The sequence below is a fragment of the Microtus oregoni genome, unplaced genomic scaffold (assembly GCF_018167655.1).
Source record: "Microtus oregoni isolate MIOR12 unplaced genomic scaffold, Mior012 000002F_ref0000024, whole genome shotgun sequence".
NCBI classification, from domain to species: domain Eukaryota; kingdom Metazoa; phylum Chordata; class Mammalia; order Rodentia; family Cricetidae; genus Microtus; species Microtus oregoni.
The window spans coordinates 57,650,597-57,676,916 of record NW_024543061.1 but is presented as its reverse complement, the minus strand read 5'-3'; positions in this window follow the sequence as shown (position 1 = coordinate 57,676,916).

Sequence of the window (26,320 nt, the reverse complement as noted above, 5' to 3'; positions counted from 1 at the left end):
TACCATATGGCCAGCTACAGTACTCCTGGTTATACACCCAGAGAACTCTGTACCCCACAAAAGAAAGACCTGCATAGCCATGTTTATTACTGCTGTTCACAATAGATAGGAAATGGACTTTGTATAAATGTCCATTAGCAATTGATGTTTGGATTATGAAAAAATGGTACACACCCGATAGACACCCATTCAGCATCCAAGAAAAATGAAATTTGTAGGGAAATAGTTGACATGGGAAAATATTATGTTAAGTTAGGTAGCAGAGAGGTCCAGAAAGACAGCTGCCATATGTTCTTTGTCATATGCAGATCCTAGCTTTGAATTTCAGATCTCTGTGTTTAAGTTTGAATGAGTGTTTGCAGAGGCCAGGAAGCAAGAAGGGAACCATGAGAGGTATTCAGGTGGGCGGAGGCAGGGAAGCAGAGCTGGGAAAGTCTTAAAATATGTAAAAATGGTAAAATACATGATATGAAAATAGAGTGGAAAAGTATAAACAGAGATAAGGTACGGGAGGAGGAAAAGTTGGAAAGGGTCAATTATAGCAAGATGTATGGAAAAGCTGTGTAGAAACCTAGTACTGTTTTATATGTTAAGTAAAAAATATCATTGTTTTTAGAGAGGCTAGAGAGGGTTTAATAAGCAAGGGCTCTTACTTTGCTAGCTTGAGAACCCCAGCAGCCATGTAAAAATCCAAGCATGGTTGGCCACACTGTTTGCACACATCTTTAATTCCAGAACTCTGGGGACAGAGGCAGATAGGTCTCTCCATGCCTTTGAGGCCAGCCTGATCTACATAGTGAGCTACAGGCCACCCAGAGCTGTATAGTGGGACCCTAGGTGTGGCTGCACATGTAGCTTCAACATTGTAGGGCAGATAGGTAAATCCCCAGAGCTCACTGGCCAGCCAGCCTGGTTGAAGTGGGAGCTTCCAGCTCAGTGAAAGACCCTGTCTTAGGCAAAACAGCAGAGAGTGATGAATGTATCTGGTGTCCTGATCTGTTCTCTGTATGTGTGAGTGTGAGATTGCATACCTGGACACACACACACACACACACACACACACACACACACACACACACATACACACACACACCCTGTGTGGATTATTAATGATGCTCTCAAAAATAGTAGTTTTCTACAAAGGTCCCAATGCTAGACATGTAAAGCTTCAGGGAGCTCCACTCACATACCCTGAGACGTCTGGAACAATCAGGTTATTACCATTGCTCTTGTTTCCACCAGAATTTGATGGTAAGACTCTCTTACTAAAGAGGATGGTAAGACTCTCTTGCTGAAGACACTGTGTGTTTTGGATAGAAAACAGAAAAACCAAGCTATGCCTGATATGAAAGAATGTTCTCTGCCTGATGCACATGGTGCCTGAAAGAGCCAGGCATCTATACCTGGAGAAGTCACCAATGTCTCACCCAGCTGTGGAGTGTTCATGCTACCGTACTGATTTACCAGTCATTGGTTCTCAATGACGCAACTTTGGCATGACTCTTTTGAGAGTATCTGTCTTAGTTAGGGTTTTTGTTGCTGTAAATGGGGTTTCATTGCTGTGAAAAGGCACCATGACCGTGGCAACTCTTATAAAAGAAAACATTTCATTGGGTGGCTTACAGTTCAGAGGTTTAGTCCATTATAATCACAGTGAGATATGGCAACATGCAGGCAGACATGATGCTGGAGAAGGAGCTGAGAGTTCTACATCTTGATCTGAAGGCAACAGGAAGTAGACTGGGACACTGGGCATGACTTGAGCACGTATGATGAGACCTCAAAGTCCACCCCCACAGTGACACACTTCCTCCCACAAGGCCATACCTACTGCAACAAAGTCATACCTCTAATAGTGTCATACCAAATGGGGGCCATTTTCTTTCAAACCACCACAGAGAATCCAACTACTTTCTGACTGAATTTAAGGACCCCTCTATGAGAGAGGTTCCATGCCTGATACTGTGAATCTAGTCAAAAGCCTATTATTGGGTAGGTAACAGGTCTTAGTGGGGAATTTACTGTTGATGTTTTACTAAATGGACATGTGGTCAAATTGCCTTCTAAATATTTATGTTCTACTTTCAGCCTCCCTGGTCAGAGAAGTTTCTTTTTGGTGTACTCCTGACTGATCATGGTGCTGAGAACAGACAGCTGTGGTGTTTTCTGCCATAAATGAGACACCCAAATCACCTCCTTTAAGGCCCAGAACATATTAAGGAAGGGGGTGTGGAAAGACTGGACAGTCAGAGGGCAGGGAGAAGTGCTCTGAAATGTTGTCTTCTGGATATGATATGGCTACTACAACTGTGAAAGCACAGTAGTGCACATACCACATGCACACACACACATACACACAGACACATGCATGCACACACACAAACTCACACAGAGACACACAAGTAGCAGGGGACTAGCTGGGGAAAAGAACAGGATAGGTAAGGCTAAGAGAGGGGAAATAAGAGGATGTGTGATGGGAACAAAATCACAATTCATCATATACACGTGTGAAAATGCCAAAATTAAAAAAAGAAAAAGAAATCCAGCTAGAAAGGCAGTGGGAAAAAAGAAAAGAAAGGCAGACTTTCAGCCCACCGACTCCCCAGAGGGAAACTGGGAAAGGTGACTAAGAAGAATTTAAGTGCCCAAGCTGAGGCCAAGCAGGCATCCCTGAGCAGGAGGAGAATCATCCCCAAACATGAGCAGATGTATTACTCGGCTGCCGTTTTCACTTTGCACACACCCGATTAGAAAGCAGATGTGTTTGTATCTGACACAAACATTAATCAAGAAAGCAAAAGTAAACTTCAGATAAAAATAATTATCAGTAATTGTCAAGATGACAATGACCATAACTGTCAAATGGTAAAGAGCCGATCTCCTGAGACTGCAAACTGCACAGGCTCCAGACAACATAGCCAGAGAACAGGGAAGGAGAGGCGGTGCTAGAGGGATGAATATAGAGCAGCCCTCTTCGAACAACTGGGAGAAACAGCTAGTCGTTCAGCAGGGCAGTTTACTGTGCTTGTGTCAATAGAGAGGTCTCCAAAGAAATGTGCCGAGTGGAATCAGACAATCTCTAAATATTCTGTGCTACCCCATTTATACAGCAATATCAAAAATATAGGCTTGGAAATTTACTGAATATGACTGCAGTAGCCAAGAAAATAACAGCAAGAATGAAAAGACTGGGTGACGTGAAGTTAAAAGGCTTCTGCACAGCACAGCAAGCAATAGTGAAGAAACAGCCTATAGAATGGGAGAAACGGTTTGACAGCTGTCTATCTGACAGGATATTAATATTCAAAACTAAAAATTAAATACTAGTCAGGCATGGTAGTACATACCTGTACTCTGAGCATTCGGGAGTTAGAGTCAGGATGATCAGTCATTCAAGGGATTCTTAAAGAGTTTGATACCAGCCTGAGCTTGAAATCCTGTCCCAAAAACAAACAAACAAAAACATTGAATTCCCCAAATCCTAAATTTTCCAATCAATAAGTAGGAGGCAAATGAGTTGAACAAATGGCTTTTAAAACAAGTAAATATTGTGGAATATTATTTTAAGATGTGTTACATTTGTTTATACTGTGGAATATTTGTTTAACGATGCGAAAATGTGTTGTATTCTTTTATGTTGAATTTACTCTGTGAAGCTGTGTTACTGTGCCTGCCTTAACATTTGATTGTCTAATAAAGAGTTGAACGGCCAATAGCAAGGCAGGAGAAAGGATAGGCACGGTGGCAGACAGAGAGAATAAATAGGAGGAGAAATCTGGAAAGAAAAGATCAAAGAGTGAGAGAAAGAGGAGGAGGAGCAGACTCCAGGGGCCAGTCTTCCAGTTACACAGCAAGTCACAGAGTGAGAAGTAAAGGAAGGTATACAGAAATAGAGAAGGGTAAAAAGCCCAGAGGCAAAAGATAGACGGGATAATTTAAGAAAAGCCAAGCTAAGGTTGGGCGTTCAGAAATAAAAATAAGACTCTATGTCATTTATTTGGGAGTTGGGTGGAGGGGCCCTGAAGAGCAAAAGATTCAAAAGAGCTAATAAAACAACTGCAGGTTAAAGTGTCCAATGAATACATGAAAAACTGATCAACCATCTTACCTATAAAAGGGAACTGCAAGTAAAAAATACTGTGGGATTCTATCTCATCTCAGACTATCACCCCCCCCCCAAGAAAGAATGAGAACAAATGACAATAGGGATAAGGAGATTGGTGTGGGGAGGAACTATGTGATGTCCAGGGAGTGGAGATGAACATTAGTGTGGTCACTGTGGACATTATCATAAGGTTCTTCCATAACTACAGTCAGAACTACCAAATCACACGGTTCTACCATTCCTGGGAGGACACCTGTGTTGGTCAGTTTTCTGTCAACTTAACACAAACTAGAGTCGTTTGGGAAGGACTTTCAGATGAGAAAATGGCTCTGTAAGTTGGCCTATAGGTAAGTCTGTGAGGCATTTTCTTAATTGACGATGGATGTGGCTGGGGCCCAGGCTGGGCAAGCAGTCCTGAGTTATACAAGAGAGTAGAGTGAGTAACCTGTGTGGAGCATGCCAGGGTGTAATGTTTCTCCATGCCCTGTGCTGCAGTTTCTGCCCTGACTCCCTTTAATGATGGATTGTAGTTTGGGAGGATAGCCTTTTCTTTCCCAGGGTTGGTTGTTTGTTTGTTTGTTTGTTTGTTTAATCGTAGTGTTTTATCACAGCAATAGAAATCCTAACCAAGACAATACTTGGAGGAATCCAGGTCAGCTGTCAATGGTGCCACCTTCACACGCGTACATATTACAGAGTTCCACAGTAGTAAGCTATAATGCCAGCCTACTTAGGCACTTGCCTGTGAACAGATGAGCAATAAAGAAAAAAAATACTCTCTCTTCTCTCTCTCCTCTCGTTTCTGTCTGTGAGATAGACAGTGAGAGAGAGAGAGAGATGCAGTTTTACTTAGCCATAAAGAAGAAATTATTTGCAATAAAAGTGAACGAAGCTGAAGATCATTATATGCAATGAAAACACGAGACTCATAAAGATCACGTTTTTTCTCACATGTGGAGTTTGTGTGTGCATGCATGTGTGTGTACATTTGTGTGTGTGTGTGTGCCATGAAAGAAGAATAGAACTACTGGGTGGAGAATAGGGACCAATACAAGGGGGACAGGGACACAGAAGAGAGAAAAGGGATAAATGTGGTGAAACTGAATATACAAACATAAATGAAAATATCATGATGAGAGCCATTTTGTAGAGCAAACATGGGATAATAAAAACGCAGAGTTGAGGAACAGAACAGTATATTCTAGGGGGAAAAGGAAGGGTGGGGACAAGAGAAAAAGTAAGGGTGACAACCCTAGGGACCCCATGGTAAAGGAATGCCTGAGTCTGTTGAATTATTGCCTTTTTTCTGATATTGATACGGTGCCCAAATGACATTCTGAATGTATTAGAACTTATTCAACTATAATCGTGCCTGGCCACAGAATATATGAGATCTCTGTGTATTGTTCTTAACAATTGTATGTAAATCTCTATCAAAAAATTTTTTAAAGCTTGAACAGGAAAAACTATTCTAATGTAATTCTTTTTAGTGACTTAGACAGATGGAAATAGGAAAAACATGAATTCATGAATATTTTTATTTCAAAATGTTTTCATAAACTTTTCAGAGTATATTCTAAAGGGAGAATTCTAATTCTCCCCAATAGTTAACTTTTTACCCTGAAAATGGGATCAAGGTGGAGTTGTCAGTCTCTGTGGCTTGCACATTATCCAGCTCACCTACGTCTACATCAAGGAGAGCTCAATGTTTAGCTTAAACGATCTACGTCAACTTGAATCCAATAATTTCACTATTCTTTACAAAATAATCTGATTAAACTCCATGAAAACCGTATTAGAAAAATATTCATTATTTGGCAATGAGTGTTGAAATGTTTTACACGACATTGCCACATGATCTTGAAAGGGAACGGCCTCCAGGCAACTTTGTTTTAAAATCTAAACTTAGTAATAGCCACTTTATTTCATTTGTGTATAAACACAATGAGCTCAAAACCATTCAAAAACTCTCCCTCTGTGCTAAACATGTTCACCTGTGTTCCCCAAACAGGAGCACATGACAGCCAACTACATGCCATTTACACTAAGTATTGTAAGTCATTTCATAGATGTACTTCAGTCATACACAAATACCACAGCATTTTATATGAGATTTCAGCACTCAGGTTTTTGTTGCTGTTGTTTTGTTTGTTTGGTTTGGTTTTTTTTATCTGTTTTTAATCAATAGTGCACCCTGGTGACAATCTTCCATGTCACTGGGGTTAGGGCACTGATCAATGTGACTGATTTGGGGGCTGTTTAGGTTTTCAGCTATTGTCCTTATTTAGAGATTTTTTGTTATTGTTTTATGGTACAGGATATCAATTGTAAGCCTTTGAGAATACAGAGCAAGCTCCACACCACTGAGCTTCCTTTTCCTGCCCCATACAGGCTCTGGATAGGATCATTGTGTGCCATAGAAAACAGAAACCCTGGCCCTAGCCTCAGCTGATGACAAGATTGACACACACAGTCCAAGAAATTACAGAAACAGCCAGCCCTACACTAATAACACTCGGAGAGAAGGGCAAAGAGGAAATCTGGCCAAGCCTTGTTATTACTCTTGGCAGACACAGAACAAAGTTTTCCTCAACGGATCAGTGAACTTCGCAGCGTCTACTTGGGGGACATCTGCAGTCCATATCACCTATCACAACCAGCCATAGACAAAAAAAACTATCAGAAATCCTAGGACCAAACAGCTGATGAATTAAATCTTCAAATTAAGGATTAACTTCATAGTTTTTTTCCATAATATCCATCTAATTCCTTGGTCCTCACCTAAACTCTTGACTGCCCACTTGAGCTGGCCTCAGAGTTAGCTCCTAGGAATCATCTTCCAGAATCTGGATGTCCGGCGGTGGCCTGCTCCCCATGAAGAGATGGGTTCGTCAAGTCTCATAATTTACATAATTAGACTCCAGGGAGACAGTGGAGTCTGGCTCCAAGTCACTCGTGAGTATGCCCATTGACTCTGGGTTTCTGCTGACTCTGATTCAATATTCTAGTTCCCTCTCAGGAGATGGTTCAGTTCTTCAGCCCTGTCCACACCTCCCTTTCTCGGCCTGAATCTGATCCCTTTAGCTTCCAGATTCTGACAACTCAAGACGTTATCCCTGACCTTGAGCTCTGCCAGTTCTCAAAGACCTGAGATCGTGTTTCTAGGCTGCTGTGAGACAGAGACTCATGTTCATTTGTCCATAATCAAATAATCAGACCCATCAAAAAGAGCAGGAGGGAGCAACTCTGATCAGACACATCTGGACAACCAGGATATTCAAGTCAATTCTGTTCAATGAAAATGTCTCGAGCTCCTGCAAGTGTCTGGCACTCTTCCAGCTGTTGTAATTACAGATTAGTGTAACATAGTTCCTACTTGCCCAGAGCTTGCTGTCACATTGGAAAACACATGTAAATGTAGCTCTTCATTCGAACACAATTGTAAGTGATATAGGTAGGAGCTAAGAAACAATGTAAGTCTATGGCCTCTGAGAATAGCATGTAGGTCCTCTCAGAGGAGGCAAGAGGAGGAGTGGAGAAGAGAAGGCAAGTAGCAGAGAAAGTCTCAGCACTGGAGAGCACCTAGCAGGTAAGACAGGGCAGACTGCATCAACCTGCCCCGCCTCTCCTGTAGCACCTGAGAAAATATAATGTCTCTTGGGGAGCTGTCTGCGCCCAGGTTCAGCAAGGAGTCTCCACCCAAGCCTAGAGTGGACACATAAATCTACCCACTAAGGGACAAGCTAAAGCCCATGAAGAATTGGCAAATGAAACAAAGGTGACCAATACAGCCATGGAAAGTGTCCTCTCATACAGCCTGTGCAAAGTAATACACACACACACACACACACACACACACACACACTGAGCTGAAAGACTCTTAGGCTAAGTGTGACAAATGTCAGTGGTAGAAATGATGGATATTTCCCCAGGAGAGAGAAATATTTCTAGCAGGAGTAAGGCTCAATGGTAATTAGAGTTGATTTTTTTTTCTCTTTCTAAAATATAAGTATTGTTACATGTCTGCATCCATATAAATACATTAACACAAGCCTGTTGACGCATATGTGTATGTTTTAGAGCGGATGACCTGGTACTGGATAAGCAATGAGGGGGCTCATCCCTGGGGAAGACTTGGACTCATTGCCTATAGCCCTTCACCTACGGCGGCCTTGTGAGATTGCCCCCATTCATGCTGCCATTTCAACTGGTGCTGTTGCTCAGGTTTCGTTAGGCAGCCGTAAAATGCAGAGCCCATCCATGCAGCTTCCCTGCAGTATATAGAACAGACATTTTCATAGGAGCTGTCCTGGCTCTTACACTCTTTCCACCCGCTTCTTCGTGATGGTCCTGAGCCTTAGGTGTAGGTGCTGCATTGTATCAGTTTGGGCGTGGCACCCACGGTCGCTTGTTCTCTGCATTCTGATCAGTGGCTTTCTGCAAGTCTCCATCTGCAACAACAAGAAGCTTCTGGAATGAGGGGGAAAGACTGCAAGGATGTGATTGTTTGCATATCATAATTTTAGGCAAATATAGTATGATTTCTTACTGTTTTTCCAAACATCTTTAATGTTCCTTATCCCCCCTCACCTCTGTATTGCTTCCCCTCGCCCTTCCCAGTTAAAGCCTCCTCCCCATCTTTCCCACATCCCCCTTCACAGTACCTGTATCCTGTTATTCCCCTGTCCGAGCTCATCCTCCCACATCCCTATTTCCTGATTTCTGCAACGACTCCAGGTTACATGTTTCAAAGTTAGGAGTCACAAATGAGAGAAGACATGCGACGTTTGTCTTTCTGGGTCTAGGCTAGCTCACTTCAGTGTATTTTCTAATTCTATTCATTTACCTGCAGGTTTCCTGATTTCATTTTTCTTTACAGATGAATAGAATCCCCCTGTGTACATCTGTACCACATTTTCTTGAGGTGTATCCCTTTACACTGTGTGAACATATGTTTCTGTGATTGGTTTAATAAAGAATCTGACTGGCCAATAGCAGAACAGGATAGTTAGGTGGGCGGGCCAAATCGAGAATGCAGAGAGGCAGAAGGAGAGAGTCAGGAGCAAATGCAGAGAGAAACAAGATAAGCATAGCAAACTGAGAGAAGGTACCAAGCCATGTGGCAAAACATAGATATGAAATATGGGTTAATTTAAAATGTAAGAGCTAAAGCCTGAGCCATTGGCCAAACATATATAATTCTTATTAAGTCTCTGTGTTGGTTATTTGGGAACTGGTGAGTGGGAAGGAAACGTCCACCTACATCTTCTTTATCCATTCATCAGTTAAAGGGCATTAAGATTTGTTTCCTCTTCCTAGTTATTGTGAATAAAAAGACAAAGAACATGGCTGAGCAAGTATCTTTGTAGTAGAATCTCAAATTATCTGGGCATATGCTAAAAAGTGGTAGCTCAGTCATATGGCGAATTTTAACTTATTGAGAATCCTTCATACTGATTTCCAGAGTGTCTGTACCAGTTTGCAATCCTACCAAAGAGAATGAGAGCCCCTCTTTCCCCACATCTTCACCACCAGTCCTTGTTGGCTGCTGTCTTGCTCTTAGCCAATCTGATTTCAGTAAGATCAAATCTCAAAGTAGTTCTAATTTACACCTCCCTAATAGCTGAGGCTGTTGAATACTTTTAAATATATTTCTTAGCCATTTTTATTTCTTCTTTTGTGAATTCTCTATTCAGATCCATAGCCTATTTTCAATTTTTTAAATAATGTTTTTCTTTTTTCTTTGAGAATTTCATACAGTATACTTTGATCATATTTATTTCCTTCACCCAGCTCCTCCCAGCTCTTATACCACGTACCTACCCATCCAACCTCATGTTCTCTTCTTGGCCAACTACTCCTAGGCTAGGGGCCTGCCCTGGACTGTAACTGACATACCCAATGTCACTCCATTGAAGAACACTGATTTGCCCTCTTCCAGAAGGTACCAATTTCAAAGGTTGAAATTTGCCCACTGAAGTTTGCTCTGTGGGTAAAGCATAAAGCACTTTCTGCACAAGCGTGAGGACCTGAGTTCAGATCCCCAGAACACAAGTGAGTGCAGAAACCTGTCTACAATCTCACTATGTGATGGGAGACGGACAGGGAACCCCCGGAAAAGCTGGATAGCCAGTCGAGCTAAACCAGCAGGCTTCCTGGCTCAGTAAGAGATGCTTCCTCAATATACAAGGTAGAGATACATCAAGGAAGATACCCAGTATCAGCCTTGGGCCTCCACATGCACATTCACGTGTACATACGCACACACACATATACACACACAAGTGTGCAAACACCAATGCAAATAGGCATACATGAGCACACACCGCACACATATGTATGGAGAACATACCTGACACTCCCGTCAGAAGGTGGAGTCTAGTCCTCCTCCCCTCCAGATGTAGTAACTTGCTTCTGGTCAACAGAACGTACTGCAAGCATGGGAAGCCTGTTCATGAAGCAGACAGATGTACTTTCCTGCTGCAGCCCCTTCTCCCATTCCTTTTCTCCCCTCCCTCTCCATGAATATGTAAGCACTTGACACTCTGCCACCATCTTGTGAGAAAGGTTAGGGCCCACTTAAATTACCTCATTTTGACTTAATTACCCCTTTCAAGACCCTCACATTCAAAGAATCACATTCTGTGTTGATGATTAAGAATTGGGGAAAGACCAAAATCCAGCCTATACTTTGCTGCATGATACCCAAACAGTGGGCTGGGGGAGACCTAGGAGTCAGGAGAGTAGCTCTTGCCAGAACATCAGGATCTGTCCAGATGATATCTACTGGGGGCCAGGATCCTACTGACCACACAATCCCAGCAGATTCGGAGCAGCACTCCTGTCCACCACATCTAGCCTGGATCCTGGGAATACAATTGAGCCTTGTCTGGGATATAAAAAAGGCACAGACCAAATGCCATTGGCCAGTGTCTTTCAGAAAGGTACCCCTGAGTTCCAGGCATGATGGGCAGGACAAAAGATGTGTAGGAATTGCTGAGAGAATTTCCCATGATGTACCTGGACCTGTGTTCTCCTGTGTAACATGGCCAGCTCATCAAAAGTTGGTCCTGCACTTTTTCTTGGTTGGGGTTACTAGAAGCCAAAAAAAAAATAAAAATAAAAATAAAAGATCCAGAAACCAGGCAGTCAGAGTCCTGGGGCATAAATTAAGGAAGAAGCTGTCAGCACCCCACTATGGAAGTTGAGCTTCTCCCAGGAAACTCACAGGAGAGACATCAGATAGGGAGTGGTCAAGCCCCCAGGCTGCAGCTGCGGTTACAAAGGGAGCATTGAAGCCTTTGTGGGCAGAAGAGAAGCAGAGAGAAGAGCTGGGAAGGGAAGCGCTTCAGGGAGTCAGTGCTGGCCAGAGAGGCTGAAGAACAATCTGACATCCAGGACCAAGAGCTGGAAGGAGGAGCCTTGCCCTTTGAACTGAGCCCTTAGTGCCAGGAAGGGGGAGCAGAATGGCTGGGCTACAGATAATAAGCCTGGGCTCAGGCTTCTGTCTCAGTACCCGCCCTGCCCCAGATGCACGCTCAGATTCCCTGCCCTCCTGACTTTGCTGAAACAGTGAAAGAGGAGGCAAAGCCCGAGGGGACCCCACCTCTTCTTGCTTTGTGGCTCTTCCTCGCTTTCTCCACCTCTCCCAAGAGTCTTGGGTCTCCAACTTCACTAGAAACTGGAGATCTGGGAACTCTCCTCTCTTCTCTCCTGAGCAAGCCGCAGTACCCCTGAACTTGGCAGGCTGTCCCCCAATGAGTGCTGTCCAGAGTGCACGCTGTGTTTTCCCCAGTGTTCAGGACTACATCAGCATTGGAATGCGGGAGCCAATCAGAGGTCATTGGGCCTCTGAGATTGGGTACGGATCCTTATGAGGGATAGGATTGTTGTACAAACAAGTTCCCGGAAGGTTGGAAAGATGGTTAAGAGCACTGCTGCTTTTCCAGAATATTTGGGGTCAACTCCCAGCACCTACATGGTGGCTCACAACTGTCTACAACTCCAGGAAATAGATCCAATGTCCTATGCTCTCCTTGCCTCAACGGGTACCAGACATGCATGTGGTGCACATACATACATGCAGGCAAAACACTCATACACATAGAATAAAAATAAATATTTTAAGCAAGCTGAGCCTTCTCTTGTCCTCTCCCTTATGGAGTTGGTTTCCTTCCACTGCCTGTCAACAGAAGACACAGCAAGAAGCCAGTCTTCTTCGGATGCCAAAATTTATGTATTTGACTTTCCAGCCTTTGGAACCATAAGTCAAACAAATGACCATTGCTTATAAATTACTTACTTTAGCCTTCTGGTCTAAGAACACAAAAAGGAATAAGGGCAGGCCCCAATGTTGTTCTCATGAGTCCTAAGGAATCTTGGCTCTGCCTCTCATCGACCATTGTACCTGGCGTCTTCAGGACTCTCTGGTGTAACGGCAGGGCTGGAATGAATGCCCAGGGCCAGCATTAGTGGTTGCTAGTTCAGACTTGGTGGGAAGTTGAACAGGTACTCTGAGGGACAGGTTTGCACCCTAGCTTCCAGGGTTGTCCTCCAGGGCTGTCCCCCAAGGTCCTCCTCCAGGGGTCTTTGCCAGGGCTCTCCTCCAGCCTCCAGGGTTTTCCTTCATCTGTCACTCTGTCCTCAACTTCACCATCCACATTCTATTGCTTTGATTACACTTGCCAGTATCAGCATCCTCCCGCCTCCAGCCTCCATAAGCCTTCTAACTCATCCACTTGACAGCACAAGCAGGCCTCGTTTATCCGTTGCCTCCTAAAATCCCTTCCACAATGTTGCCATTGCTTTGGAATTGAAGCTCTGAGGCCAGAAGGCCTTGCCTGGATTCACCCCATCTCTCTCATGTCTTGGACCTGTTCTCAAAACAGAAAGTTCCTAGGTCAAGGCCATATCTGGGTTTGCTCCTCAGACCAACTGCAGCTTAGTCATCATTCTGGACTCAACCAATAGCACTGGATGGACAGATGAAGGCAGGACAAGTGAGCCAAAAAGAAAACTGTGGTCCTCTGGGAGATGCAGAGGATAGCGCCCCCTCCCCAGAGGCCCCTCTCAGCCTGTGTCTGGGGCTCCTGCCGCAGAAGGCAGACTACACCCCTAAGCCTCTCGGGTCCTTTAGCGTTTAAGGTCCACGCATTCTCACACTGGCACTGTGATCCGGTTTCCTTTCACTCAGTGTCTGGACTGCAACAAGCAGCCGTGTGTGAGGCGGGTGTCCTTGAAGATTCATCTTCATGTCCAGGCGTGCAGACCTGGGCAACGGCCTGACTCCAAGTTGCCCAAGAACAACTGGGAATACGTAATTGTTTGTCTTGAGGTAAACAAAATTATAAGGAGTTGCAGGCTTTCGGATAAGATGGTCAGCAAGTTTCCTACAGCCAAGAGGAGAGTCAGCAGCTCATGTATGCCCAATGAGTCCGTGGTGTCCCAACTGTAATGCTGAATCCGGGCAGAAGTCTGGGCGTGTGGAACCTCCAAAGCTAATGCTGAAACCTAATCCTCAAACTTAAAGGTATTTATAGATGGGTCATAGGAGGATGGGTGGAATCGGATAAATTCCTAAAGGTGGAGTCCTCTGTGACAGCATTAGTAGCTTGACAAGAAGCAGAGAGATCCTAGGTGAGACCCTTGCTCTGTCTTTCCCTCCCTACGAAGCAGGATGAGCCCTTGCCAACAGATCCAGAAAGATAAATAAACTTCCATCCTGTCTGCAGTCTGTAGCATTCAGGTATTACGGAGGATAATAAAAACAAAGACTGGAGTGCCTTAGTATGCGAGAGCCCTCCTCTCCTGAGCCCATGCCAGTCATGGCCATTAGCAGGAGGGCAGAAGTTTATCTGTGGCCCTGTAGGAGAACAGTTCAAGTCCAAACACCTACGACCCTTGTCACAGTGAGCTAGGGGACCAGCCAGTACCTGCTCTGAGATGAGTAGACATGCTGGCTGGCACGTGGTGGCATCCAAGAGCAGTTATAGGTGCCTCTCAGATAATCTCAGAGCCACATGCAGCATTTAAGACCAAGATCCCACCACGGGTGTGTGCCAAAGCCCCTACTCTGTGTGCATGAACTGTGATGCCCCCGGGCTAGACAAGCAGAGACCAGGAAGTGATGGCACACTGTCTAAGTGCACACTAAGTGAGAAGCAGTGCCTTTGCATGTCCTTTCAAAGATAAACTGTCTTTATTCTTGAGAACGTCATACATGTGACAATGAGATGTGATCACATCCACCCCCATGGCCCCTCTGGCTCCTCCCATAGTCCCCACAACACATCCCCTCCCTCCTTCGTGCCTTCTTATTTGACAACCACTTAGTTCAGCCAGTGACGCCCATTTGCCTTACTGAGGAGTTATTGGCAGGGAACTTATGAGGAGGAAGAATTTATCTTTCTGAGAGTGCATGTATTTTTTTATTTATTTTTATTGAGCTCTACTGTTTTCTCTCAAAAAGGGATCTAAATGGCTGGAAGACACTTAAGGAAATGCTCAACATCCTTAGTCATCAGAGAAGTGCGTGTATTTTTTTTTAATAGCCAACCTCACGGCCACACCTTTGCAGCCTCTCAGCAGACAGGGCTGCTCACTTGCTGATGAGAAGTCATGGCACAACAACAGACTCCGTCTCCCAAGCTGTGTTTGTTCAGCTCTCTGGACCTTGACACATATTGACCCACAGAATAGACTCATGAGTCAAATGTCCTGCCCTCATCCTGGAGCTAACCATGTGGCCCTAATGTGACGGCTAATCTTCAAGACACCCTGGCTGGTTTTAAGTCACCTAGGAGATGGTAAGTACTCCAGTGGGTATACCTGTGAGGGCATTTCCAGAGAGGACTAGCTTAAGGGAGAAGACATGCCCGGGTGTAAGTGGAACAATCTTATTGGGGGAGGGGTGAGGAGGGAGAAAAGGGGAACAGAGGGAGCCAGTTGAATGCTAGCTTTCTCTCCTTTCTGGCTTTTCATGAACTGTTCTTCTCTACCGTGATCTCTCCACCATGATGGTGTGAACCCTCTGAAACCATGAGCCGAAACAGATCCTCCCAAAAACTGTTTCTGTTAAATATTTGGTCATCATCACACCCAAAAATAACAAACGCTTTTCTATCTGAACTTTATTTTCCTCACCTGTGAAGTAGATAAGACTGCCATCCCTAGGATTATTAGATGAAGTAGTCAGAGTCGCAAGACAACCAGCATAGATAGGACTTACAAACAGCAGGTGACCAGTAAATGCTCACCCTTCCCATGCCTCCATGCTTGGGACACATTCGACTCCTGTACAACAGTCCACTGGACTAGATGATCTGTCTGAGCCCTTTTCATTCTGACCCTTCACACATTTGTAAGAAAGTCAGGCTGTGGCCAAACGGAGTATGGACAGTGAGGCCAATGTCCAGCCAGTAGGCACAGAAGCGTCTTTATTTGGGGGACACTTGATCTCTCGCTCTGACTAGACCCATTGGTGCATCTGAGGCAAAGCGGGGCGGGGGGGGGGGCGGGAATAATAAGAAAGGTCAGAAGGAATGAAGGGGACGGAAGAGAAGCCAAGTGTCTGGACCATATGACCTCAGGCTGCAGCACGAAAGAGACTGCAAACATTCGCCTCGATCAGGAAATAGGAATGCGCCTCAGACACTGTGCCCGCCCTGGGGCTTCTCTGCTGACTTACGCGGCAAATTGCTCAGCTAATTAGGCTGCATTCTGACTTCAGACTCAGTTGTGAGCTGACCTTCTGCGTGGACCCCAGGACTAAGGTGGGATCTGAAGGGGCTACTGCCACCTAGAGTCAGGATTATGAACTGCGGAGGGCTGGCAAAGAGAAGACAAAGGGAAAACTCCCTCTGTCTCCTGGAGGGAAGAAAAGCTCATAACCATGAACAAGAGTAAATGGTGTCTCAGATCTGCAGGACCAGCTAAGGCAAGAAGATCCCCAAATTTGATAACTGTCTGGGATACAGCATGAATTCAAGTCTAAGATGGGCCCTGGCTCAAAATAAAAGATACGAAGACATCTGGGGGAATATGTCAGCAGACTTGGGCTTGCCTGACATGGGCACAGACCTGGGTCAGTCCCAGCCCTGTGCAGGTTACAATGAACTTCTCATTGCCCTCTCTGGATTTTTGAAGGAGTCAGGGCAGTTCAGCAGCAGCTGGCTCCTGTCTGTCTGTGCACTGATAACAAGTGACTGCGGGGGGTGGGGGTGGCTACAGAATGGTGAACTCTGTGGTAGTAGGAGAAGTTTGGGACCAGTGGTAGGAGAATTAGTGGGAGCTTCTAAAAACTGTCACTGATCTAAATTACTGGAATAATTTGAATGAGCAATGCGGCCCACAGACTCGAGTATTGGAACACTTGGTCCGTGGTTAGCGGTGCTGTCTGGGAGGTTACAGGACCTTGAGGAGATGGTGCTTTGCAGGAGGAAGTACATCACTGGTAGTTATCCCTGAGAGTTTACAGCATCCTGTCACTTCCAGGTTGCTACCAGTCGCCCTACCTCTCCCACCATCATGGTGTCTCCTTCTGGGACCATTAACCAAAACCAACTCCTTTTTCCATGAGTTGCTGTTAATTGTGGTGTCTTATCACAGTCATGGGACATATCTAATACTGCAAATTTGTAACTTCCCTGGGAGGACAGGGAAGCAGCCGAGTTGGGGGTTGTGAGCACAGAGCTCAGATCACACTGACACCAAATTTAAGGTCAGGGAATTAAGGCCTGAGGCAGGGACACTGGTCAAGCCCCACCTTCCTCAAGCCAGCCTGTGATTGACAGGAGACTCTCAACTAAACTCACTGCTTTCTCAGACTTGTGAGAAGGGCGGGACAAGGGCTGGCCCATCTCCACAAGCAGCAGCTCGCATGCATCCCGCAGCCTTTGGGCTACCCTGATCCCCAACAGAGAAGGGTAACTCATTCTTACCTATGGCTTCAACACAGATCTCTTCCAGACTCACCTCAGCAACATCCCCCAGAAATCATAGTCCACCAATCTCTGGGTTGTATGTACAGACATGCATATAATAATAGTTAACGAAACGAGGCCATGCATCTGAAGGGAAGAAAGGGAAGGTACAAGGGAGGGTTTGGAGAGAGGAAAGGGAAGGGAGAAAGGTTGTAATTATAATCTCAAAAATTAAAGTTAAATGTCAAAAAGCCAGGAAGACCCCAAAGCTCCAGAATCGTTTCTTAATATCTTGCTTCAGGGACAGCGTTGCCTCTGTTATGACATCTGAGACCAAATGAACAAGCAGTACAAGGGGGTGTCTGTGTGTCTGTGTGTCTATGTGTGCATACTTGACTTTTAGTCCCTGACAAGGGAGCTTGTCTTTCCCGGACGTCTGCGCACATGTGCACACACATGACAGCGTTTACTCAGCTAATCCTTTCCAATGGCATTCTTTACTACTGAGCCATTCCCCCACACCCTTCAGGCTGATTGTCTCCTGTGGTGTGGATGGTTCGGGGCCCACGGCTTCTGAAGACGGACCTTTGTAGACAGACGGTGAGCTATCTATCACTCAGCTGGCCTTGGATGAGATTCAGGGTGTGTGGATAAGAAATTGCCAGAAACACCTGCAGGATCACCACGGATTTTGTTTTTTAGATACCAGCCCTGTGCATCACCAAGGATGCAGCCGGCTCCCCCTCTTTCCTTGGGCAGGTGTCTTATCCTTTCTGGGCCTCCGTCCTGACATTTGTTACTAACTAGAGCTGATGCTTCCTAGACTCGTGTGGAGAGTCAACAGCTCAGATGGGAATGGTGTTTAGAACAGCGCCTTTGACACTGGGAAGCCAGGAACTGTAGGCCACATGGAACCCTCAGACCCTCAGTGTGCAATCAGGTGCAGTTCCCAGCTTCAGCCCCACTGTGGCCACGCGGCAGGCTGGTCTATGACCTGGGGCTTCCGTTTCCATGCAGTCGGGCCCCAGGCATTGGTACTTTTTCCAGGTTTTCAAGTGATAGTTCTTATCATATCTACTCCAAACTCTTGCCTTGTGTTCCTGACTCCAATCTGCCCTGGAGTAGTTGCCCTCCTATTTTTACCTTCACTGGGAAGCTGTTTCCCACCAGACCCACACTCCCAGAATTTCGCTGTCACTATCCTCTTGATGAGGAATACAAGCCATCAGAGGTCTCTGGGCCACACACCACCCCAAAGACTGAGAAAAGAGTAAAATGAGCCCAGTCACTTCCTGGACCAGCCAGAAACTGGCAGAAGCCACCACTGCATCTGCACGAGGCCCTCCCGCCCTCCAGAAAGGGGTCGGTCCCACTCTGCCCTGCCCTCTCCATGTGGCTGCTGGAATGGGTTGAGATTCGCAAAAACTTGGTCAGGATCTGGAGGCTCATGGTCCCAGAAGGCTACCTCTGAGCATGACCCTGACCCTGTCCAGGTGGTCTCGGCCACAGAGCCAGTCAACTTGGTGCCATATGACTCTGTTCCTGGTGACAACCAACACTACTGCAATTTGTTTAAAAGATAAGTACAATTATGTGTTTCCAAATCCTTTAATGAGTTTTCTGTTTATTTTTAATACATAACAAAAACATCACTACCCGTGTTATGACAACCAGAAATCATGGGACCTACGTAAAACAGACTGGTTAAGAATGCTGCCGATGTTCCTATGACCCACGGGGCTTGGACTGTTGTCAGCCCTGCTTTACAAGAGATAAGCTGAGACCTGGAGGTAAGTTTGAACCAGGAAGCAGCAGGGATGAGACATAGTAACTTTCCCAAAGCATAACTGTCTAGACTGCCCTTTGTCACCATTACACTGTCCCCTGCAACTCAGGGATGTTCCTGAAGCACAAACCCATCCTTAGGGTCAAGTGAGATCCTTCTGTGATTGACCCATTCTTATATACAGAGGAAGTTAAAGGAGAAACTGCTACCTGTCCTGCTTCAGTGGCCATTGTGAACTCTCTTGGGCTTCCTGAGCTGGTACTGCTGTGGGTGAGTGGTGAGTGACCATCTTCCTTGGATTTCTGTCACAAGGGTCCCGTCTCCTAGGGAAGTCATTCCTAGGTTTAAGAAAGGTCCCAGTCTCCCTCATGAACACTGTCTCTGCTCAAAATCCCCACCAAGTCCCGACATCACAGCCCCGTAGCTTCGGCTCTCAGGTTCCTGAGAACCGCAGACTCTCAGGCCACTGCACGTCCCTCCACACTCTTCTGCGGGCTTCTGCCCACAGCAGGGCCTCCATCTTCCCACCTTCAGGCCAAAAGCCCATTTCTCTAGAAAGACTTTCCTGGCCCCACAACCCGGCTAAATTTCCTGGCTTCTACCCCTGCACTTTGTGTACCAATCTTTCTGGAAACGTAGGGTTCTGTGAACAGAGTTGTGTCTGTTTTGTGCACTGTGGGACCTCACAAGGACCACAATATAATTTTTGCGTAAATTGGATTTCCACACACAGAAGAACGAAACTAGATCTCTATCTCTTACTCTGTACAAAATAGATTCCAAATGGGTGTAAAATCTTAACACGCAACATAAAACTCAATTTTGGACTGTTTCATTACTTTTTCCTCTAAGGGTTGCAGAGTTCTATGTTTTATGCCAAAGCCATTTGGGAAATAATGCCAATAATTAATAAATGGAATTTCATACAATTAAAAAGCTTCTGCATGGCAGAGGAAATGATTTTGCAAACAGACAGCCTATAGTATGGGAGAAAACCTTTGTTAGCTATAGAACTGACAGGAGATTAATATCAACAAATTAAGTACTGTATCAAACAATGCAATAAACAATGGGGCCAAGGAAGTGGGTGAACAGTTCTCAAAAAAGTAAAACAGACAATAGCCAATCCACACAAAGCTTTTGATATCACTAACTAGCAGTGAAATGCAAGCTAAAATACAGTGAGAGTCTGCTAGACTCTCTTCCCACTCGGAATGGAATTCATTAAGAAACCAGCTAATAAACGCCAGCAAGGATGCAGACATAGGGTTCCTCTTGGGCACTACTGGTGGGAATGTAAATAATCTAGTCGCCATGGAAATCTGTGCAGGAGGTTCTCAAAAAGCTAAAAGTGGATCTTCCACGTGACTCTACCACCCCTTGGAGTTTCTCAAAGGACGCAAGCAAGCACATCATAGGGACACTGGCGTGTCAGCATCTGCTGTAGCTGTAGTCACAGTAGCCGAACTAGGAAGCCAAACTCAGGGTCCATCACGAGAGGAACGGTTAAGGAAAATGTGGCGTGGCGTACACACTGGAATTATTACAGCTCTGGAAAGGAATGAGGTTGCGTTGTTGGCAAAATTGGATGGCACTGAAGATGATCTTATTAAGTGAAGCAGTTCAGGTTTAAGCAAATATTTTGCCTTTTCTCATCTATGATTTCTAGATTTCCTACAGATACATACAATAAGATATTAAAGTAGAACCAAAATTGCCTATGGAAACACAAAAGACTAATGGGAGCAGAGAGGAGGAGAAAAGGGAAGGTAGTGGGCTGTGGAGGGAAATATGCGCCGAGTGCATCGCATACTTAGGTGAGGATGCCCTTATGTAACTCAGTATTGTATACAATAAGAAACAGAGCAATAAAATATAGCTTTGCATAAATGAGTAAGTGGGAAAAAGAGTTGGAAAGTGTTCGAGATCACAATGCCCTGGATGTCCAATCCCCCTTGGCATCCACGCAGGAGCCCCTCTAGGCTGTCTGAGTGTCACAGGATTTATACATCCTGAGCAATCCTCCCATGCACTTTGCATCACCTCTGTATAACTTATAATCACTAACGCAATGTAAATGCTGTGTTATAGCTATTATAACCCATTGTTCACAAGATCATAAGGGAGAAGATCTACATATGCTCGGTACAGGTACATTTTTTCCCAAAATATTTTCAATCTGTAGTAGTTGATTTCCTCAATGGATAAGAAACCCAAAGACACAAACGATCAACCATATAAAGTTTAACCCATTAAGTAGAAACAAGAATATGCATCCATGATGGCTCCGAGCTAGATAGGCTCCATGGAACACAAAGAAGACCCCACTGGCATCAAGACCTAGAGTGCGCTTGTGAAGACAGCACATGTATCAGGACGCCGTAGTCCTCAGGCAGCTGCCCTCCAGGAAGGCTCTAGAGGTCCCATGGTCTGAGTCTGAAATGTCCCGACAGGCTTGTGTTTTGAACACTTGTTTACAGCTTATCTCACGACGATGCCTTTAGTTGGGTGTGACTGACAGAGCTTAGGACAGCGCTTTTGAGGCTTATAAATGGTCCTTTATTCAGTCCCATCCTCACTACTTCCTGGTGCACCCCAATGTCGCCAGCTGTCCTCTGCAGAGAGTCCTGCTGGCATGCTGCTCTCCTCCAGTGCATGGGGCCAGGCATGACATGATTGTCAGTGCAGACTGACATCTGCAACCATGAGCCGAAAGAGACCCTTCCTTTCTTAAGATGTTTCTGTCGGATATTGTGGTCACAGCAACACCAAGGTAACTTATATAGGTGGCTTCTACTGTGCTTTGGCCCTTGAGCGTCTGTCCTCATGCTTGACCAAAAACTGTGGAGAAAAGGAGGCAATGTTTCTAGCTCAGAGAGCTTGTCCCCATGGGTGGGAGAGGGTGCGCTGGCACTGCAGGGGTCTCCAACCGAGCAGGCAGTCGATAAGTTCACTGTGCTACCAGCTTAGAGACGGGATTTATAGCATCGAACCATGTGTGTGTGTGTGTGTTTCACTAGGCTATGGAAACAATCCATACCCTTTGTAGAGCAACCAGTCTACCTTTAGGACGCCATGAACTTGGAGTTCTGGGGAGCCAGAAATCCATCCACCTCACTGCCAAGTCAGCAAAGGGAAACAGAGCTTTCCTGCAACGCTTGAGACATGCAGTTGCCCTACCCTACCTGACTCCATCCCACCCCACCCCACCCACCTCCATCCCCTGTGCCAGAGGACACAGTATCTAAAGCCTTCACCAGAGATAGGGATGAGTTGGAGTTTTATTTGTTTCTTTTTGTGTGTGTGTGAGTTTTAGAATTTCGTTTATTTGTTAACATTTCGGCATTTTAGGATTTGAAACTATCAAGTAACATCAGTGAATCCATGCATGTTTTAGAGACAAAGGAAGCAACAATACTTCCTCTTCCTGCCTTCCTGGTGTTTGGTTCAGGTTTCCTCCAATCATTGACAGACCCTTTTTCCCCATGCCTGATCCCTCAAATCATGAAGATGTGTTCTCTTTTGTTCTCTCTCTCTCTCTCTCTCTCTCTCTCTCTCTCTCCCTCTCCCTCTCCCTCTCTCTCTCTGTCACACTGTGCTCTTTAAGTCTCCCGTGTTGTGTGTTTGTCCCACCAGCATTTTAGTATGGGCTATAACCATTGACTTTCCTCCCTCCCTAGTAAACAGTACATTCTCTGAAGACCTTTTGGCACTTCCTCAGTCTTAGCGCTATGCCTGGTGGGTTATTGATATATTTTGAGACAGCAAATGAACCAGACAACAAATAGGCCAGATCTCAACCCCCACCTCACTGACTTTGCAGGGCAGGAACTGCAGACCCCTGCAGCTGTGCACTGCTTCTGCATCTGTACAGTGTGCCCTGTGGTACAAGTTCACATGGAGAACGCTTGTTAGGGTCTGGGGTCTGATCCTGACCTTCTGTGGACTCTGAGGTTCTCCGTGCTGAGTATCTGTAAAAGCTCACGGGCCAGCTTCAGTTGCTCCTACAGTCTGCAGCTGGTGTGCTTAGACAGGGTTAGCCTCCACACCCAGCCCCTAAAGTAGCTCTCATTAGCTTGAGATAATTGAGACTCACATGCTGTTTGGCACAGACATTGACTATGGAACACATTTGACCTGAGACAAGGCTTGCTGCTGTAGGTGGCTGTGGGCTGGGTTTGAAGGAAGTCTGTGTACCCCGCTGTTGATTCCCTCAAGACGAACCAAGACTTCTTGAAGGCCTGGGAAAGAGTCTTTCTTTTTCTGCATGTTTGATGGGAGGGTAGAACAGCAGCAGGCAGCTGGTGTACGAAGAAGAACTACAGTCTGAAAACAGTCCAAGCCATAGAGAAGACAGCCAGAAAAGTAGAGAGCGTCCTGACCCAACTGCCAGTCTTTGCAGGTCTTCATTGCCAAGCCATCCTGACTTCTGTTCTCTGTTTACTTGCAGCAAAAAGCTGTGAGGAGTGTTATCGGCCCGAGGTCCAAAAAGCCTCCACGCTGAGCTTGGAAATCGCTGGAGTAATAGGCAACTTGTAAGAATTAGCATCAGAGGGAAAAGGAAAAACTGCAGGGACAAACCAGAGCACACCGAGCCTCTGCCGCCCCCTAGCGGACACTGTTGACGCCATCGGTTTGCAGCCCTGGCTCAAAAAAGGACCAAAGTCACATCCCTGCCCAGGCTCATCAACTTTCCAGCCCTGACCCTAAGGAATTAGTAAAGCAGCCGGTTGGAGTATTTCCCATTTGTACAGTAGGAAAATAGCAGTCCTTGTCACCTGTAAGATTGTCGTTAGACTAAATAGCCAAGATGAGGCAAAAAAAAAAGAACCTTCCCATATGAAAGAATGAAGGAGAAAAAAGAATTACTAAAATAAGAATTTTTGAATCATAGCCCGGACAAAGAGCCGCATTAGTGAGCCATGTCACTAACCAGATACATATGATACATGGCTCAGAGAGTGTAACTGTGACAGAGTTTATGTCTGCCTGAGACAGAGCACCCACCAGGGCAAGGCAAGGAACCTGGAGAGAGGGTTCCAGGCAAACACTTGGAGATGCAGAAACCCTGATAAGTCCCAGCGCAGGCTCGGTAGGTGTAGGAGAGTGGATGATCAGAAGGGATATCAGAAAGAACTAGAGGGAAAGAGAATCCGTGCTCAGACTCAGGAAGCCAGGGCAGAAGGAAGACCATCGCCACCAGCCAGGGCCCCTGCAGCATCAGAAACTCTTGTTTCAGCCAAGGATGTAATTAATAGAGCAAACACAGGATTCTCTAATGTGGTGATTCTCAACTTTCCCAATGCTCTGATCCTTTAATATAGCTCCTCATGTGGTGACCATAAAATTATTTTTGTTGCCACTTCATAACTGTAATTTTGATACTCTTATGGACCATAATGTAAAAATCTGATATGCAGGATATCTGATATGTGACCTCTGTGACATGATCTGTCGACCCTAAAAGGGCCTTGACCTACAGGTTGAGAACCACTGCCCTAAGAAATCCTACAGGCAGGACCTGGATGGCGTTATCTGTGGTCAGGACAAGAGTGAAGCTCACAGCGAGCTCAGAGGTATATATAGGGAAACAAAAACAGCCAACACAAAATACAGAAAAAACAATAATGTATAGGACCCAATAAAAAGCACCCACACCCTCCAAGAGGCAAAATGAGCAGAAAGCTCAGTAAACTGATTGCCAATGCACAGAATAACAATTGGGTCAAAAACAAATCTTGGAAAGAAAACTATAGTCCCTAATTAAAAGCAAGAGTGGTCTCCAATCTATGATTTCCCCTTCCTTCACCTTTAGAGTCAGGGACAAAGAGCAAATTAGATAAAAATCAGGAGGGAAAGGGGAAACGAAATCAGATAATAAATCAATGAAGTATTGATGTGGGATTCCCCTCTGAATGCTGTGAATATCATTGGTTAATAAAGAAGCTGTTTTGGGCCTGTGATAGGGTAGAGCAGGGGCCGGTGGGGAAAACTAAAATGAATGCTGGGAGAAAGGAGGCAGAGTCAGAAGAAGCCATGTAGCCTCTCCAGAGATAGTCACTGGACAGAATATTACTGGTAAGCCACAGCCACATGGCAATACACAGATTAATAGAAATGGGTTAAATTAAGATGTAAGAGCTTGCCAATATGAAACTAGAGCTAATAGGCCAGTGATTTAATTAATACAGTTTCTGTGTGGTTATTTTGGGGCTGAGCAACCAGGAACAAAAAAGCAGCTTCCCAAAACAGAGTATAAGACAGAAAAATGAGAAATTAAAAGCTGGAAGTTTGTTTTTAGACAGTCAATAAAATTAGACAGTCAATAAATACCACAAGGCATGGAGTGAATGCTTTTAACCCCAGTATTTGGGAGGCAAAGGCAGGAGGATCTCTGTGAGTTTGAGGCTAGCCTGGCCTATATAGCAAGTTTCAGGATATCCAGGGCTACATAGAAAGACCATGTCTCAAAAATAAATAGATAAATAAATGAACAAGCAAACAAAACCTGATAACCTCCTGGTGAGATTGTTGGAGAGAGGGTAAAGGGGAGGAAGAGAAGGAAATGGAGGAAAAGATAAGAAAAGGGTAAGAGGGAAGAGTGGTCTAGTTGCTAACAGTAGGAGGAGGTGACCACAGTGTAGATGCTAGAGGTGTAGAAAGGAAAACAAGGGAATGCTACAAAAGACTTAATACATTGATAAACTAAAGTGCCTAATCCTTGAAAAAATATCTGTACTTAAAATGAAATACACCACATTAAATTATTCTCTCTCACTCACCTGGGATGGTAGTGCACGTCTTTAATCCCAACACTTAGGAGGCAGAGGCAGGCAGATCTCCGTGAGTTTGAGGTCGGAACCAAGTTCCATCACAGTGAGGGCTGCTACACAGAGAAACTCTGTCTCAAAAAAAAAACAAAACAAAACAAAAAACAAGCAAACAAAACAAAAAACAAATAAATAAGTAATCTTATCTCTATTCTTATACATTATACATTTTAAAAAGTCTAACAAAAAGTTCTCAGCATCAGATGGCCTAATCACCTGACATTTAAAGGATAATTAATATTGTGTCCACACCAGTTTTTTCAGGAATGCATACAGGACAAACTACTTCTCAGATCATTGGAAGAGATCATCTTACTATAAATACAACCAAAAGCATTACAAGCAACAGAAACTGCAGACAGACATCCCTGCAAGCATAGACACAAATGCATGTGCGCACACATATGTGTACATAAAGCCTAACTGTAGTGAGTCAAATCCAACAACATAAAAGACAGTGCATCATGACGAGGCAGGGTGCATCCCAACGATGCAAGGTTGATCCGTTAATAACCTAAAAACCCACCCGTGCTTTTCATTGTGTTCTTCTAGTTAAAGAAAAATCACAGCTATCACAATAATACAGGAGATCATCTTCAAAATGCTAATGATGTTTCTGATGTAAAAAAACAAAACCCTAGAACTAAAGCTTTTTGAATCTAATGAGAAAGATTTCTTA